This window comes from Protopterus annectens, chromosome 4.part1 (assembly GCF_019279795.1).
Source record: "Protopterus annectens isolate FY-2018-M chromosome 4.part1, PAN1.0, whole genome shotgun sequence".
Classification (NCBI taxonomy): domain Eukaryota; kingdom Metazoa; phylum Chordata; order Ceratodontiformes; family Protopteridae; genus Protopterus; species Protopterus annectens.
The window spans coordinates 382,014,321-382,027,087 of record NC_056734.1 but is presented as its reverse complement, the minus strand read 5'-3'; the positions used below and the strand labels follow the sequence as shown (position 1 = coordinate 382,027,087).

Genomic DNA, 12,767 nt, shown 5'->3' with positions numbered 1-12,767 from the left:
TACTCCAGGGCTGCACAGCAATGATGAAAAGTGAATGCATCGCTGTTACACAAAGTGGTTCCAGCAAGTAGCACTCTCATTCATAGCATTTGCATAAAGAATACTGAACCAATTGATTGCATCATGCTATCTCCACGTCTAACTCCTCTTACAACTGGCCTTTGTTTCTCTGATAACAGAAATAAGCCCCCTTCTACATCATTGCTTACAACTCCTCATCTTCTGTCCCTGCCCCCTTGCTTTGAATACTAGTACTTAATACATGGTCTTGCTCTGTCTCATACTTGCTGCTTTCTTTGTCTACATTGTATTCTGTGGGTGTTTTTCCATCTGCATAGTCCCTGTGAACCTGTCTCTATTTTCTACTTCCAAGCTACATCATCCTCTTTTTCCTCTTAGTTTAAAGGTATGATTAGGAAGGTTTACCATGTTCTTCATCTCACATTGCTGCAGTCCTTACATAAGGGTAGTCCGCTGTCCTCGGTCGGCCCGAATACCAAAGTATTAGGCTGACGTCGGTCAAGGCGCTTAAAACTGACATCAGGACGTCAGGGTACAAAAGCGCATGACCGACGTCATATCCTCAGTCTTTTTTGCCGCATGGTCCGATGCAGAAGCAGCGTTGCAAGTGCCGTTCGGCGTTCTGAAATTTTTCGAGTTCGGAGTTTCAGACCGAATCCAAGTTGGCTAAGTACCCGTTAGAATATTTTGTTTTTCTTGCCTCAGTGTATTACCGGATGTCAGTAAAAGTGAATAATTGCATTACTAGTGGGAAACAGATACCGCATAGGGATTACCATTCTTTGTGCATTCCTTGTTTGGGGCCTGAGCACGGCGTGGTGGTGTTGCTTTTGTGCTAGGTTTAATAAGCGCACTATTAGCGAAGGTTAGATTGTGCTAGGCTGGTCTTGATGCGGTGCAATTATAATATGCCGTCGGATACTCCGGCCCGCTTCCTAAGAAGCGCAAAGACAAAGCGGTTAAACCCAGGCATGATGAGTCGTCCGTTCCGGACGCCGGTTCTTTAGAGGCTTCAGTGGAACCGGTGGTTCCGATGGAGGCTTCTCTGGAGTCTCAGGGGGAGACTTTAATTTTGCAGGATGTGGCCTCTCAAGAGGCAGGTCAGGCTGAAGGGGCTTCTCAGGTTTCTATACTCCCCTCCCTTCCCAGGGTGGTTAGGCCCTCTCCTTCTGTTTCCAAGGCTTTTTCCAGAGGCAGGCCAGGTTTAGCTTCTGCTGGTGTCAGTCCTAGTTCAGCAGGGTCTGAGCCTAAGAAGCACAAATGGCAGAAGATTTGATTACTCTGATTAGAGGTTCTATGCCCCCTCCTGATAAGAGGCCTAGGGTGGAGCCAGAGTTGGAAAGTTTTGAACAGGCTTCGGATGATTCAGAGTCTTCGGCTGAAGACTTGCAGGAATACACTCCATATTCTGATTCTGATGCAGAAGATTCCACTCCTTCTGCTTCTCCTCCAGAGGATTTTTCTTTTTCAGAGACACTTCATTCTATCAGGGAACATTTTAAGTGGCAAGGTCAGGACTTCTCTGATTCACGGCAATGGCTTAGGGAATTTTTGTGTTTATCTCAACATAGGCCCTTAGCTATACCCCTGTTCTGGATGTTGTGCAAGATGTATTTTCAGAGGCTTCACTTAATCCTGATTCTCTGCCCCCTGCGCCTGTTAAACCGGATAGGTATTACAGGGTGCCTGAGGCTCACAAATATCTCTATAAGAGTCCTAGGGCGGACCCAGAAACTGTTAGTCAGGGACCTAAGGGTGTCAAGGCCTCTGTTGTAAAGAATCCGGTTCCTCTAGATAAAGAGGCCAGAGCTTTGGATAGATGGGGAAAGAAGGTCTATACATCTTCTACCTTAGCTATGAGGGCTTTGAATTGCCAGTTTCATATGTTGAAATATCAAAATTTTCTTCTTTCACAATTGAAATCTAAGGTGGATGCTCTGGCAGAAGGCATTGACTGTAAAGAATTACAAGATTTGGTGCATGTCTCTGAACAGGTGGGTAAGCATTCTTTGCAGTGTGGTTTTGATGCTTTGCAGGCCTCTTCTAGGGTGGCTGCCACTGGTTCAGTTCTTCGCAGGCACGCCTGGCTTAAGGATCAGAATTTATCTGACCATGTTAAGACAAGGATTTTGGATGCTCCTTTGCAGTCTGAAGTGTTGTTTGGTCCACCTGAGGAGTCAGTTTTGAAGAAATTGGAAGACAAGGCTAAGTCTATGCAGACTGTTAAAGATTTTTTTGCAAGTTCAGCCTCCAAAGTTTAGTAGAAATTGGCCTGCTAAGGGGTGGATGTATCCTTCTTCTGATTCTCAGTCTAGGGGTAGATCTAGACGTGGTAGGGGCAGGGCTCAGAGTTCCTTCAGACCTAGAACGTGGAGTTCACCTGCGCAGTCTTCCAGTGAGGGCAGGGGCCAGTCCTTTCGTAAACAGGCCCAATGACCTACTTTTTCAGCTGCCAGATCCTTCTTGCCTGGCAGCACCTTTGGGAGGACGGTTGGCACTCTTCAAAGAAAATTGGATTTTAATTACCCAAGACAAATGGGTATTGGATATCATACACCAAGGTTACAAGTTTTATTTCCATACCTTACCTCCTTTCAAAGGCATGCCAGACGTTCCTCCTCAGCAAAGACTAGAGGCTCACAAACAGATTTCTCTACTACTTCAAATAGGAGCTATACAACCGGTCCCTCTGCCAGAAGAGGGCCTAGGATTTTATTCTTGCCTGTTTCTAGTACCAAAGAAAGGGAACACGTGGAGACCAATTTTGGATTTATCTATCCTCAACACATATCTGGACATTCCCAAGTTCAAAATGTTGACGTTACAACAGCTTTTACCTCTGCTGGGCAAAGATCACTGGATGGTGACTCTGGATCTCAAGGAGGCTTACCTTCATGTTCCTATCAGGCCCTGTTGCAGGAAGTATCTGCGTTTTCGGGCTGGGACTTTTCATTATCAGTTCTCTACATTGCCCTTTGGCTTATCTACTGCGCCCAGAGTGTTCACAAAGGTTCTGGCTCCAGTGGTAGCTTTCTTCAGGCTAAGAGGAATACAAATCTATCCTTATTTGGACGATTGCCTGATTCTGGCTCAAGGAAAGGACGAACTTCTTCATCATTTACAGTATGTGATGGCAGTGTTAAGATGCCTAGGGTATTCTGTGAACGAAATAAAGTCCAGTCTAGTACCCTCTCAGGACATGTGCTTTCTGGGTGTGAGACTGAATACAGCATCCCAGATGGCCTTTTTGACCCCGGACAAACAAAAGAATCTTTCTCTTTACTTCCACCAATTGTCTCTCAGTCCAGGCTGACTGCAAGGACAGTCCTTCAAGCCTTGGGGTTCATGGCATCTTGTATTCTGGTACTTCCCAATGCCAAACTGCATATGAGGAAGCTACAATGGTATCTCAAAATGTATGGACGCAGCACTGCCAAGATATGGACACTGTCATTCAGATAATACCTTGCATTCAAAAGGAATTTTTGTGGTGGGCTCAGGAATGTCACCTAAACAAGGGACTCTCTGTGACCCGACCAGAGGCGAGTCAGATTCTAACGACAGATGCCTCAGACAAAGCTTGGGGAGCTCATCTAAATGGAAAATGGGTACAAGACACGTGGCCTGCCAGACTTCAACATTTACATATCAACTTGAAGGAGATGTTAGCAGTCCAATTTGCATTGATAGCTTTCAAGGATTTACTTCTTCCAGGGCAGGTGTTGATTCAAACAGACAACACAACTGTCATGTGGTACATCAACAAGCAAGGGGGGGGACATTCTTATCCTCTATGCAGACAAGCAATGATTTTGTGGGAGACTGCTCTCCGTTTACAGCTACATCTTCAGGCAAGGTTTCTGCCAGGAGCACAGAACTCCTTAGCAGATGTGTTGAGCAGACAAATTATGGATCCCCACGAGTGGAAATTGGATCCTCATGTATTTCAAAAATTGACAGTGTTATGGGGAACTCCAGACATAGATCTGTTCGCTTCTCCACTGAATTACCAGCTGCCAAAGTTTTGCACAAAAAGGTTTCATCCCACGGCTTGGAAAGTGGATGCTCTCTCATTCAATTGGAGCAATCTTCACGTGTATGCCTTTCCACCACTGCCTCTCCTCCCAAAGGTACTCCTGAAGGTCAGACAGGACAAGCCAACCATGATTTTAATAGCTCCGGATTGGCCTCGACAGCACTGGTACCCATTACTGAGAAGTCTGGTATGGGAGCCTCCATGGCCTTTACCTTCGATTCCTCACCTGCTGTCTCAGGAGAACAGTCATTTACTCAATGTCAAACTTCACTCTCTACATCTAACAGCCTGGCATATTCTGTTTTAAACCCTGGTGGGTCTCAGCTTCCACAACAAGTTTTGAATGTTATTTTGGAGGCCAGAAGGCCTAGTACAAGGAAAGTTTACGCAGATAAATGGAGGAGATTTTTAATTTGGAGCACAGCAAAGGACTTTGATGTTTCTAAACCTAATTTAAGTGTTGCTCTTCAATACCTTACTGAGTTATTGGACAAAGGTTTGTCCTTCTCCTCTATAAAGGTTCATGCTGCAGCAATTTCTGCTCACTATGACTGTGACCCACCATTATTTTCTCATCCTTTGTTTAAGCAATTCCTTAGAGGGCAAAAATATAAGACCCCACGTAGAGCTCCTACTCCTGCTTGGGATCTCAATTTTGTGTTGGAGAAACTCACTCTACAACCTTTTGAGCCTGCAGCAACTGCCGAGTTGAAATATTTATCATGGAAGACTGCATTTTTGTTGGCCATTACCTCTGCGAGAAGGGTTTCTGAATTACAGGCCCTTATGGCGGTTGAGCCTTTCTTAATTTTCCACAAGGATAGGGTGTCTTTGCGTACTAACCCTTCTTTTATGCCTAAAGTGGTTTCTAGTGTGGCTTTAAACCAAACTATTCATTTGCCTACTTTTTATGCAAACCGCCAAAATAAAGGGGAGAAGATTTTGCACACTTTGGATATACACAGACAGTTGCGATATTATTTGAGCAGAACTAAAGGGTTCAGACAGTCTCAGCAGTTGTTTGTTTCATTTGCTTTGGGTTCTCAGGGCAAACCTGTTTCAAAACAAACTATTTCTAAGTGGATTGGTTTTTGTATTGCTTTCTGTTATTCCCATCATGGTAAGGAGATTCCAGCTGGGATTAGGCCTCATTCCACTAGGGCTACTGCCACTTCTACAGCTTTTTAAGGGGTGGCTACTAAAGATATTTTGGAGGCAGCTACTTGGAGTTCAGTGCATACTTTCTCTAAGCATTACCACCTTCCACTTTACTCTAAATCTAGGGCTGGATTTGCCACTGCAATTTTGCAGGGCATTTTGGCAGCTCCTAATGCTTTATAGTTTTGCCATCCTCCCTTACCTCTGCTTTGGGATTCTACCCATATGTAAGGACTGCAGCAATGTGAGATGAAGAACATAGTACAGTTTTGTACCTACCATAAATGTAGATGTTCGAAGATCCACATTGCTGCAGTCCAATTAACCCTCCCTCCTTCCCCTCTGTTGTTAGAGGTGGTTGTGTGGTTTGGGTTGTAAATATTGTAAATATGGTTAGTGCAGAGGTGGTTGGTTGGTTTTTGCTGGTTTTTGGCTTTGGCCTTTCCTTTTAGGGCCTTCTGACATCTGGGGCAAGAAAAGACTGAGGATATGACGTCGGTCATGCGCTTTTGTACCCTGACGTCCTGATGTCAGTTTTAAGCGCCTTGACCGACGTCAGCCTAATACTTTGGTATTCGGGCCGACCGAGGACAGCGGACTACCCATATGTAAGGACTGCAGCAATGTGGATCTTCGAACATCTACATTTATGGTAGGTACAAAACTGTACTTTTCCATCCCAACTTTGAACAATACTGTCTATTCTGGGTTAAGATGGAGGCTCTCCCTGACACGGAGTTGGTCTGTTTACTCTTTTATCCTCATCTCCCTACCTTTCCTAAGCCCTTTTTGCTTGTTCACTGTCATATAACAGTTAGTTATTATACTTTGTAATTCTCTTCTTTCTTAGAATACGGGCTGCTGTCACATGTAACATTTCTGAGAATGTTGCTTTCAAATCCTATCCTATCTTCTCTCTGTCAGCTTTCTGTCTCTGTTTACTGCCATCTTAGCTGTATACAGTGACAGACCATTGGTTCCATAGTCACCATTCATCCTCCCTCTTGGTAGTCAGCCTGGTCACCTTGTCCACCCAGGCTTACTAAGTGTATGTTTAAAGACCAGTTTCTCTAGTATGGTCTCTTCTTTATCCTTTCCAAGACTCATGGTCACTTTTATGAGTGACTCTTCAGTCACATAAACCATCTTCCTGATTGTCTCTTCATTCCCATCTCCCTGGTCCCCACATTGTCTCTTCATTCCCATCTCCCTGGTCCCTACATTGTCTCTTCATTCCCATCTCCCTGGTCCCCACATTGTCTCTTCATTCCCATCTCCCTGGTCCCCACATTGTCTCTTCATTCCCATCTCCCTGGTCCCCACATTGTCTCTTCATTCCCATCTCCCTGGCCCCCACATTGTCTCTTCATTCCCATCTCCCTGGTCCCTACATTGTCTCTTCATTCCCATCTCCCTGGTCCCTACATTGTCTCTTCATTCCCATCTCCCTGGTCCCCACATTGTCTCTTCATTCCCATCTCCCTGGTCCCCACATTGTCTCTTCATTCCCATCTCCCTGGCCCCCACATTGTCTCTTCATTCCCATCTCCCTGGTCCCCACATTGTCTCTTCATTCCCATCTCCCTGGTCCCTACATTGTCTCTTCATTCCCATCTCCCTGGTCCCCACATTGTCTCTTCATTCCCATCTCCCTGGCCCCCACATTGTCTCTTCATTCCCATCTCCCTGGTCCCTACATTGTCTCTTCATTCCCATCTCCCTGGTCCCTACATTGTCTCTTCATTCCCATCTCTCCCTGGTCCCCACATTGTCTCTTCATTCCCATCTCCCTGGTCCCTACATTGTCTCTTCATTCCCATCTCCCTGGTCCCTACATTGTCTCTTCATTCCCATCTCCCTGGTCCCCACTTTGTCTCTTCATTCCCATCTCCCTGGCCCCCACATTGTCTCTTCATTCCCATCTCCCTGGTCCCCACATTGTCTCTTCATTCCCATCTCCCTGGTCCCTACATTGTCTCTTCATTCCCATCTCCCTGGTCCCTACATTGTCTCTTCATTCCCATCTCCCTGGTCCCTACAATGTCTCTTCATTCCAGTCACACTTGCTGCCCTGTGTCATTACATTTCGTACCTGCAGCCTTTAACTGTCTCTGCCAGTTGCTTCCTTCCTTGTGTTTTACTGACCACATTTTCATGCTTTCTTTGTCATTTTTGAAGCTTTTCTTACTAATGTGCACTCCTAATTATTTCTAATCTTCTTCTCCTTATGTTACTTTTTAGTCCCGTGCTTCAACTCTCCTTCATCTGCTTGTTCATCTGTTGCTGTGTTCTAGTAATGGCACCACTTTTATGTTCCATTCTCCCCGTGTCTTCCTCTCTGTTGGTTTCTGCCAACCATTCTTTACCTATCCATTACCTACACCCAATGTTTCAGTTCCTGCCTTGCCTTCTCTACCTGTTCCTCCTCGTGATCATTTTGGCTTGTTGATACTTGCCCCTTTACCTTCTGCTACCCCCTTCCCACTCCATACCCCTCCTACACTCCATCTTGCTCCACTTCTAATTTCTTTGTCCAAGATGACTCCCTAATTATTGCCTCTCTCATTACCACCCACACTCCACATCTCATTTCCCATATGATCCCTATCAGCTCCCACTTCAGTCTCTCTGCTGTCCTTCAGGTACCACAGCAGGAGTCCACATGACTGCAGGTAATCCATCTCTTTTGGTCTGCTGTCCCCCATCATGTAACCTCATGCTTTAGTCTACTAACCAGTTTATATTCTATTGCTGTGCAAGTGTTGTAATATGGCCTTTTAGCTTTATATTACCTAAATGATCACTTTACTATGACTTACATTTCATCATTTTTTTTTAACTGTGAAACATAACTCAATCATAACAAACACACACACATACATACACACACACACACACACACACACACACACACACACACACACACACACACACCCTTTCTGAACATAACATTATTTCAGCTTACTCACCAACCCTCTGTTCGAGCATTGCTGCGAGACCTTCTAAATAAAATCCTTGCCGAAAATAACATCCTTGCTGAAAATGAAGCGAGACCTAAATAACATAAAGCCTTATCGAAATAAATGAAGCCTTCTAAGCAAAAGTAAATCCAGCTGGTTTGTTCCCTCTCTCAAAAGTATTTGAACCAGCCGAAATACGTCTTGGCGAGCTCCAATCGAGTGGCTGGTAGTCCTGATGAGCTGACGTCATAGCGCAGCTAAAGCGCGAAAAATTAAAAAAAAAAAAAAAACAAATGAAAAAATAAAAAGTTACCCCCCTTCTAAATAAGCTGTACTGAAATCAGTACAGTGCGTATGCCTCCCAACGTCCCTGCTTTTGTTCACTGACTTCAACACAGGCCCTTGACATTCGATCAGACTTCCACCAAAGACTGTCTGGATAAGAGGCTAAAAGCCGTTTTGCATTAGCAGGTCATCTTCTTATCCTATATCAAACCTGGCTTGTAGGACAGCAGGATGTGGATAATCAATCCATCATCTTTATTTCGAACCTAAGAGCCTGATGTTCCCACTAATCCTTGTGCACCTCACACACCCATCAGTTGATATGAGAAACTTGCTGAAGCAGTTGCTAACTTTAAGTTAGAATGTTTCGGATGGTTTATTTTGACCCCTTAGTACTGGGGACCAAGTATAGTTTATCAGAAGGCACAGACTTACTTTTTATTAATGCGGGCTTCATTCTTGGCTAACTCACAATTAGTCTTTGCCACAAGAGCACCAGTTCTGAACATGTTGCTGCAGAGACCCACTGCTTTGGCCAGACAGAAAATGCACCAGTGCCACCTTTCCTAAGGCATTGTAGGGGGACACTGATGATGTCATTTTCTGTGCCCCCCACCCCCAGCTTGGAGTTAGCAAGCAGCACTTTTGCTCCTCCTCCTTTACTTTTTCATCTTTTCAGCAGACTGTGTGTGTGTGTGTGTGTGTGTGTGTGTGTGTGTGTGTGTGTGTGTGTGTGTGTGTGTGTGTGTGTGTGTGTCTGTGCACGTGTGTGTTTGTGTGTGTGTGTGTGTGTGTATATGTTTGTGCGTGCGCGCGTGTGTGTGTGTGTGTGTATATGTTTGTGCGTGCGCGCGTGTGTGTGTGTGTGCACGTGTGTGTGCATGTGTGTGTGTGTGTGTGTGTGTGTGTGTGTGTAGTTGCCAAAGAACTAAGAACTAAAGAGCAAAGGAGAAAGTTAAATGCTGGGATTTGAGAATGGAGTCTGATAGACTGAGAAACATTTATCATCCAAGGGATCACAGTGAATTTGACAGACAGTCCTGATGGTTACTAAAAAAAATGAGATATACTTCATTTAGATCTGTCATTACAGCAAGTACATGCTTTTTGTTAGTATTTCATATAGTTAGATGATGGCACTGGAGATCAGGAAACCAAGGGATCCTACTTCAGGGTGTCTGTTGCAACAGGTCCAACTATCTTAACTGTTTTTCAGGTTGGCATTATAGTGTCCATTACAATGTTAAATTTACAGCAGCAGTATTACTCATCGATACCTATGACATCAGTAGGTTGTGCCCAATGGATGGCACTTTGACATATACTATACTAATGAAACATGTATGGAGATCAAGCATCTAGTCTGAACCTCTTAATTTTCTGAGCATTACTCAGATGCACAGGTAACTTTTATAATAATATGTGAGCCTGCTTTTAAGGAGCTTCGTGCTAACGTGCATTCAATACCACCTCCCTTTTTAATTTTGTGCCTGGGCATCGCACTCATTGATGTTTCCTACTAGCAGCCCACCAAACATTAATGGAAAAAAAGACTCTGACAAGTTATAGTCTGTCGTTAATGGATCACAGTTGTGATTATTAGACAACAAAGCTTTGTTATAAGTAGTTTAGAATACTGTCAAAAATAGACGTTTTACAGCTACGCTTTCTAACAAGTGATTGCAGTCCCTTTTTGATAAGCTTATAAGCTGTTAAACATTCAGTGGCCTCTACAATTTTTTACCTGGCAAAGTTGCCCCATTCACCCCAGCCGTCCAACAGCAGTTAGGTTAATATATTTGTTTGATTTGTAAGTATAAAATAACATTTCGTTGGCCATTGGACAATGTCCATCTGATGAGGTACTCATTGCAAAACTGACACACAAGTTTATCAGCTAATAACCTCTTCATTATAATGCAGGACACTGCCTGTTATTTGTGAAACAGCTGTCCATTAAATCTCAACATGCAATGAAGCAATAATGCATAGTAGTAATACTACTTCTACTACCACTAATCAATTAATCAATCAATCAATCCCTACTTATGAGTAGAAACTGCATACAAAACAAAGGTAGGACAGCACTGATAGCAGCCAGGGTTTTAATGTTCTGTTAGTTGGTCAAACTCATTAGTTCACAGAAGTCATAATGATATATGCTAGTGGTATAATCTAGGGTTATTATGTTAGGGTATCCGATCATAATCCATTATTCTTTTAAAATGTGTATAAATGTATAAAGAAATTCACATTGAGACTGAAGTTTCAGATGTGAATTTGGACTTCTGTTTTGATAACACATAGTCAGTGTATTTTGTTCAAAGAAACCCAATCATAATTTTTTTCTAGAACATAGTGCTTTAGTTGCTCCAGTGTAGTACAAGTTAGAGTAGGAAAAAAAAAAACACTTGCATGAATAGTTTTATAGCTTATAAGGACAGAAATTAAGTCAAGTGTTTTTTTCTGATTGACCTCCAGCTGTAAAAGTTGCTATCCATTTCATTCTTCCACAGTTTTTTCTTTGGCCCCATTTAGCTAACCATCAGCTGCTCCCTTTGGCCCCATTCAGCTAACCATCAGCTGCTCCGGCATGCTGCTAATGCCCCTTGTTTCCTTGGTTCTTTTTGGCAGTCTGAAATATTAACACAATGAATAATATGTGTACTAAGTATGATTTTAGGTTATAAACAAGTATTTTTATTATTTTTTAAGGAAGGGATTATTTATTTATAATTGTTAATAATTCAAAGCTTTTAACTAGCTTAAAGTAATTTTTACATATTTATTTGTATTTAAATAAATGAGATTTATATATATATATATATATATATATATATATATTCATTTTATCAGTCTTTTAAAGAAGTGTTTTACAAATTTGATTCGTTCTGCTTAATTGTTAATTATGTTAATTTAGGAGGATATATATATATGCACTTCATGTTGTCAGTCCGCATCTGATGGTTTGTTATGAATGAAAACGTATTGTACTTGTGAAGCGTTAATGTGGTTTGTGGAATGTCTGCTTTGGCTGAATAACTATCCTATACTGTCACCTGGTTGGTGTTCTTCGTGTCCCTTTGCACTTTTTGCAGTTTTGCACTCTGAAGTATCTTATATTTATTTATTGACATTTGTTAACCAGGTTAGTCCAACTGGACTTGTGGCCCATTTTCAGTGGAGACTCAGGGAGAAAAGCACCAAGAAAAAATACAGTTTATAGAAAAGTAGAAAATTTCTATATACAGTTATATGAGAAAAATTTGTTATACCACAACATAAGGAAATAATGCAAAAAGTTCACATACAAGGAAAATACACTTATATTTAAACAGAGTAGCTATATATATATATATATATATATATATATATATATATATATATTTACCACAAGATTTGAATTCATCAGTTGTGATTAGAGAATTAGGTTTAGTAAGCATTCACTATGGGGAATACTTATGTGTATGGGGGGAGAGCAGATGAGGGAGGGGAGTTAAGTTGGGGCTTGACAAGGGCAGGTTTTGGAGTTGAGTTGAGATGTAGCTTTTAAACCTTCAAAACCTGTTCTCTGGTAGCTGCTGATTGTGCTCTAGTGTGCATAATAGCTTCAAAAAGTGCATAACAAATGTTATGCACTTCTGTGATGTCAGTGAAGTACATAACAAGCTTATCATTTTCCTGATTTCAGTGTGCATCAACAGACTCTAATGTACTGCAGACTAATTATAGCCTGACCATGGGTGAAGCAGGATTTACCCATAAGGGTGAAGCTCTAGTAGTAGTAAGTTTCTCCAGGAGTAGTTAATTCCTTTATCAACAGGCATTTTGTTGTTAGGAAAATACACTGGGAGTGATTTAACAACATATTCATTACCTTTAATAAATAACTCCTAAGCCGAAAGACACAACAACTACAACAACAACAACAACATTATGACCCCCTTTTTGGTTAGTGGATTTTTCCTCACACAGCTGAAAGGGGTGACATCCTCACTGCATAGTGAGGGTGGCACATTTCTGTGTACACTCACTTGCAGTGAAGGAATGCATTTTATTTATGTTTGATAAATGGGCAAGTGATCTGGTGGTCTGAGGACGTGTTTCGGCCACAACTAGGGCTGCACTGGCTATACACAATACAGGTAATAGAATACATACATACATTCATAATAAAGCTGATATGTACACACTTGTTACAGTTATAGATTTGAGGACAGTTTAAGATTTGCATGTATACACTGTAAGATATACAAAATAGTGCAATAATGCTGCAGTTAATTTTAAGTAGCATGGAGGATAAATTA

At 42.2% G+C, this 12,767-nt stretch overlaps 1 protein-coding gene across 1 annotated transcript in view; it reads left to right on the top strand.

Annotated features, from left to right (window-relative positions):
* Positions 1 to 12,767, top strand: part of PPFIA4 (PTPRF interacting protein alpha 4) — a 1,641,692-nt gene that overhangs the window by 876,713 nt on the left and 752,212 nt on the right. The window lies entirely within an intron of this gene.